The sequence below is a fragment of the Oncorhynchus gorbuscha genome, linkage group LG19 (genome assembly GCF_021184085.1).
Source record: "Oncorhynchus gorbuscha isolate QuinsamMale2020 ecotype Even-year linkage group LG19, OgorEven_v1.0, whole genome shotgun sequence".
NCBI lineage: Eukaryota > Metazoa > Chordata > Actinopteri > Salmoniformes > Salmonidae > Oncorhynchus > Oncorhynchus gorbuscha.
The window spans coordinates 32809085-32815553 of NC_060191.1; the positions used below are offsets into that span (position 1 = coordinate 32809085).

Here is a 6469-nt window from a genome sequence, read left to right on the forward strand (position 1 = left end):
GCCAGCATATGGTCTCACAAGGGGTCTGAGGATCTCATTTCGGTACCTAATGGCAGTCAGGCTACCTCTGGTGAGCACATGGAGGGCTGTGCGGCCCCCCAAAGAAATGCCACCCCACACCATGACTGACCCACCGCCAATCTGGTCATGCTGAAGGATGTTGCAGGCAGCAGAACGTTTTCCACGGCGTCTCCAGACTGTCACATGTGCTCTGTGTGAACCTGCTTTCAACTGTGAAGAGCACAGGGCGCCAGTGGCGAATTTGCCAATCTTGGTGTTCTCTGGCAAATGAAAAGCGTCCTGCACGGTGTTGGGCTGTAAGCACAACCCCCACCTGTGGACGTCGGGCCCTCATTACCACCCTCATGGAGTCTGTTTCTGACCGTTTGAGCAGACACATGCACATTTGTGGCCTGCTGGAGGTCATTTTGCAGGGCTCTGGCAGTGTTCCACCTGCTCCTCCTTGCACAAAGGTGGGGGTAGCGGTCCTGCTGCTGGGTTGTTGCCCTCCTACGGCCTCCTCCACGTCTCCTGATGTACTGGCCTGTCTCCTGGTAGCGCCTCCATGCTCTGGACACTACGCTGACAGACACAGCAAACCTTCTTGCCACAGCTCGCATTGATGTTCCATCCTGGATGAGCTGCACTACCTGAGCCACTTGTGTGGGTTGTAAACTCCGTCTCATGCTACCACTAGAGTGAAGGCACCGCCAGCATTCAAAAGTGACCAAAACATCAGCCAGGAAACATAGGAACTGAGAAGTGGTCTGTGGTTCCCACCTGCAGAACCACTCCTTTATTGGGGGTGTCTTGCTAATTGCCTATCATTTCCACCTGTTGTCTATTCCATTTGCACAACAGCATGTGCAATTTATTGTCAATCAGTGTTGCTTCCTAAGTGGACAGTTTGATTTCACAGAAGAGTGATTGACTTGGAGTTACATTGTGTTGTTTAAGTGTTCCCTTTATTTTTGTTGTATGCACACATGACTGTAAGTCGCTTTGGATAAAAGCGTCTGCTAAATGGCATATATTGTTATTATTATTATATATATATGTATAAATATGTGTATTTCTATATATATATATGTATATATATGTATATTTCTATATATATATATATATATATGTATTTATATGTATTCAGACCCCTTCCACTTTTCCACATTTTTCTACACACAATACCCCGTAATGTGTGCAAATGTATTACAAAAAAAGAAGAAAAAAATACCTTATTCCCATAAGTATTCAGACCCTTTGCTATGAGACTCGAAATTGAGCTCAAGTGCATCCTTTTTCCATTGATCATACTTGAGATGTTTCGACAACTTGATTGGAGTCCACATGTGGTAAATTCTATTGATTGTACATGATTTGGAAAGGCACGCACCTGTTTATAAATCTTCTTGTGACTCTCAAACCCGGGTCCGGGAGCGTAATCGTCACCTGACATTAGCATAACGCAACGGACATAAATCTTCCTAGAAAATCTTCCTATTCATGAAAATCACAAGTGAAATATATTGGAACACAGCTTAGCCTTTTGGTAATCACCCTGTCATCTCAGATTTTCAAAATATGCTTTACAGCCAAAGCTAGACAAGCATTTGTGTAAGTTTATCATAGACTAGCATAGCATTATGTCTTGCTAGCAGCAGGCAACCTTGTCACGAAAATCAGAAAAGCAATCAAATTAAATCGTTTACCTTTGATGAACTTCGGATGTTTTCACTCACGAGACTCCCAGGTAGATAGCCGAAGTTCATTTTTTCCCAAAATATTATTTTTGTAGGCGAAGTTTGTTCTTCACGTTTGGCTGAGAAATCGCCCGGAAATTGCAGTCACGAAAACGGCTAAAAATTATCCAAATTAGCTCCATAATATCAACAGAAACATGGCAAACATGGTTTATAATCAATCCTCAAGGTGTTTTTTCTAATATCTATTCGATAATATATCCGTCGGGACAATTAGTTTTTCAGTAGGACCGATTGGAGTAATGGCTACCTCTGTATTTTACGCGAGAGTCACCCTGGGAGCCATCATGTGACCACTTACGCAATGTAGCCACCTACGGCTATTCTTCAACATAGATGCGTAAAACTACGTCACAATGCTGTAGACACCTTGGGGAATACGTAGAAAGCGTAAGCTCGTTGATAAGACATTCACAGATCAATAGGGACTCATTGGAATGCAGCGCTTTCAAAATATGGGGCACTTCCGGATTGGATTTTTCTCAGGCTTTCGCCTGCAACATCAGTTCTGTTATACTCACAGACAATATATTTACAGTTTTGGAAACGTTAGAGTGTTTTCTATCCAAAGCTGTCAATTATATGCATATTCTAGCATCTTGTCCTGACAAAATATCCCGTTTAAAACGGGAATGTTTTTCTTCCAAAAATGAAAATACTGCCCCCTAGTACCAACAGGATTTATATAAGGTCCCACAGCTGACAGTGCATGTCAGAGCAAAAACCAAGCCATGAGGTCGAAGGAATTTTCCGTAGAGCTCTGAAACATGATTGTGTTGAGGCACTGATCTGGGGGAGGGTACCAAAAAATGTCTGCAGCATTGAAGGTCCCCAAGAACACAGTGGTCTCCATCATTCTTAAAAGGAAGTTTGGAACCACCAAGACTCTTCCTAGAGCTGGCCACCTGGCCAAACTGAGCATTCGGGGGAGAAGGTCCTTCGTCAGGGAGGTGACCAAGAACCCGATATACACTCTGACAGAGCTCCAGAGTGCCTCTGTGGAGATGGGACAACCTTCCAGAAGGACAACCATCTCAGACTTCTGCTGAAAAGTAAGTTCCCTCAGGACATGGGCTACAGTGTTACTCAACACTGAGGCCCAAATCAGGATTCAGTTCTGCGAGCCCTATATGAATGAATGTCAGGGACAAAAAAAATACTTTGCAAAGTTCTGTTATTGTATTATTATTTTTAAGTGATAACAAATGTATTTCCCTGTATGTCAAGTGAGGGAGCTTTTTAGTGAACAGAAGTATTACATGTAAAGTACTACTGTATATAAAACCATTTGAAAATACACCTGAAGAAAGGGCAGGTTGTTTCAGTAGAGGATTGACCCAAAACACTGAGACCACTCATACATTCTTAAATAAATTGTCAAATAAATTCCACATTGACCCGCTTATCTGCATCTCTGTTTGCCAAGTGCAGTCAAAGGGTATGAGGCCGTTTGATCCAAAGGATGAAACTGAGACCTCAGTCACTGAAAGTGAAATGTGAATCATGATGCAACCTGATTTTAAGAGGCCTCCTGTTCAGTCATATTTTGGTATTCAATGTGCCCTCTTGTTACCTTGCACTTTCAAAGTGAATGCAATGCTGAAAGCTATGCCAGTCAACGTCTGTTTTTCGATCTAGACTGAATATTCTTGAGGAGGGATTCAAGGATTCATGATGACACAATATGAAAACTAAAAAGCCCTATTAAGAAAGCTGATGCCAGTAATCAATCGAAAGTTCTGAATGCTTAGTTTTTTTCCCCCTGATATTATGCAACACCTGTCACAATGTGGAATATCAACCATGACACCCCGGTAACCTTCACACTCAGGATGTTCCTAAAATGAACCAAGTGTAAAGGTGAGGTAAAAAAGTGAGCAACGAATTACTGTTGATTAACGCAGGTCAGACTCAGACATGCAATCATCCTCTTCTTCACCAAGCTTTGGAACAAATGCGGTGACAAAACTGTAATAGGTTTATCAATAGTTGCTGCACCAAGCCGGGAGACATGGGCACAATGTTTCATTTGTTTTGGTGCTTCGAAAGGCCTTGTTTTCACTATCCCTACTTTCCAACAGTACAAACAGAAAGCCAAAAGACAACCTACCAAGCAACACTTAAATGAAAGGATCGAATTAGTCGTGGGCTGAACATTTTAATAGACTTTTGAGTGTTACTATCAGCCTAATGCAGCAGCAAATGTTGTGTGACTAGAGTTTTTGTATTTTGTCCCCGACACACTCAATAAAATACTGTTAAAATACAGTATGCTTCGATTTGAGCTTTCTGATATAATGCTGATGTACCTTTTGATTGATGATTTGAGTTGAGTTTGTGTACAACAGAACTACCCTAAATACCACTCGTATATATAAGTTATACTCTATAACTGACATTATGTGCAAAGTACCAAACATTGAGTCAGAAGACAACAACGTTAGACTGACAAAATATAATTATTCAACATTTTGTTACATGAAGCATTATTTTTCTTGGGGTAAAATGAACGTCGGATGTTTCCTATTTCTCTCACCCTCCAGCAGTGGGTGAATTGCTGTGTATATCTCTAACTGCAGTTGTGCAGTGCTGGCGTGAACACAAAGCCTACTATTGTTTGTTAGTATCAAAAAGTAGACATTGTAAGTCACGGTACTATAGACCTACAGTAATGATAAAAAAATAGTATCATTTATCATCTTATTTTAGGTGGCATTGAAGCCCACAAAAAGACTTGTGGATATTTAACCATAATGTACATTTAAATATCTGTGTTGTGTTGACGGCTACATACAGTACAGACAGTAACCAAACAAAACTGTAATTGGACATGTGAAATTTGTACATTAGCATTACATGAAGTACTTTATTCAAAAGAAAACAACATTTTTATTTTAAATGTCTAGCCACGAATGACTATTAAAATGAAGAAAATAACACTGTAAAAACCATACAAATGTCATTGCATGTTAAAATGCTGTTCCTATGGCTCTTTCCATTGCCTAAATCTACAAAAGCAGGTGTTTTGAATGGAAAGTTAAGAACACTTTTATCAGGCATCCTGTTGAACACCACTTCCTGTACCTTATACCTGGTACATACTGCAATATTACATTTACATTACATTACATGTATATGTAATGTAATGATGTTTGTAATGATGTGCCATCATTACAATATGATGGCACATCCCGCTGTGACACCAGTGGTGCAAGTGTCTTTTTTAATCAAGAAAATTTCTAGAGCTAACCAATTCATATAGTTGAAACATATGGGATCTGGACACATTTGGACAGGATGCTAATCTTAGCCCACTTCTCATTGCTGCTTATTTGTGGAAGCCAAGGTAAAATAAATTCCTCAACTTTTTTACTTGATGTGTTTTCAGTTTCTGGCAAAAAGATGATAATCAAATGTCCTCAAGCTATATATTTATATCCACGGCCTACTAACTAAAGAATTGTTGCCTTAATTTATGCCCTTTTCATTAGATTCAGTAACCTGTACCGACCTGCAGAAACAGCATGAAGTCATCCATGCAGCAGTTGGAGAACCTTTAGTGTTGAACTGCACCTACAACTGCTCCTCTGGATTTGTCCGTGGACACTGGGTCAAACTCAAACTCCCAGACTGTCCTCATTGTCCTAGGCCAAGGGAAACAAAAAATGTCACAAAGAATGGTGACCTCTGCACACTACCATTGTATTGCCCACATCTGTCCAGGGAAGATTTTCAGAACAACTATACCTGCTTTTCTGAAGATCATAAAAGCGAACAGTTCCCAAGCAAGATAGAGTGTCTGGTATCACTGCAGGCACAAGGTAGGCAAAAACAGGTTGAAATGACCTACCCTGTCATTTTACCTCTGAAAACATATTGTGTTAAAATGTATTATATTAATTATGTTCAAAAAGTGAATACATTTATACATCAGTAACTAAATTATATTGTATTTCTTTTGCCAGCTCGACCTAGTGCCCCGGACACAACGGACACTACTGGTAAGTCTCATAGGAGAATCTTTTACTGAGACTTTATAAGGCTCTGGTCAAAATAAGTTATATAAGGAATAAGGGTGCCATTTGAGACTCAACCTAAGTCTCATTTTTCGTAATAGTCTTAAGTTAAATTGCTCTGAGGCTGTTTAATGACATAGGCACAAAATAATATAAACCCAACAAATTTCACTAGCTTATTTGATCCTGATGACTACCGTTTTTGGTGTTTTAGATGAATCGATGACAGCGTTGGGTAACCATGAGGACTCAATAATAGATCACGGTGAGACAAAATGCTGCTATTGCACTCTTTAAAAAGAAAAGGTAGAACATGTTTAAATGTATTGCAAACAACAAAAGTAACCCCCTGTTTGAGGCAATGACTGATGAGTTGCAAATTGAGTTTTAATGATAATATTGTCTTTGTGCTGTCTTCAATACAGAGAAATTCACATGTGTCAAGGTGTTGGCAACAGTGCCCGTTATTGTGGCTGCGGTGTTGGCAGCCGTGGCTGTCTCCTTTATGTATGAGCCGCAATCAATATTGCAAAGGTGCTTATAGATGTTGAAAAATCAATTGTGAAGGTCCAATTTCTGAAACAAAAATGTTATAAAATACTTTCCAAAGTTGTTATTAACAAAAACGACAGTATGTTTCATTAACGTGATTTCTTGTGTATTTTAGGAAAACCTGCTGTTATCTGTACAGGGTAT

At 39.9% G+C, this 6469-nt stretch overlaps 1 long non-coding RNA gene across 1 annotated transcript; it reads left to right on the forward strand.

Moving 5' to 3' along the window:
• The first annotated feature begins 4846 nt into the window (after positions 1 to 4846).
• LOC124006263 lies at positions 4847 to 6377 on the forward strand. The gene is made up of 3 exons (XR_006833750.1): positions 4847 to 5578; positions 5723 to 5758; positions 5988 to 6377. It is a non-coding gene; the product is annotated as an uncharacterized LOC124006263 (long non-coding RNA).
• The last annotated feature ends 92 nt before the right edge of the window (positions 6378 to 6469 follow it).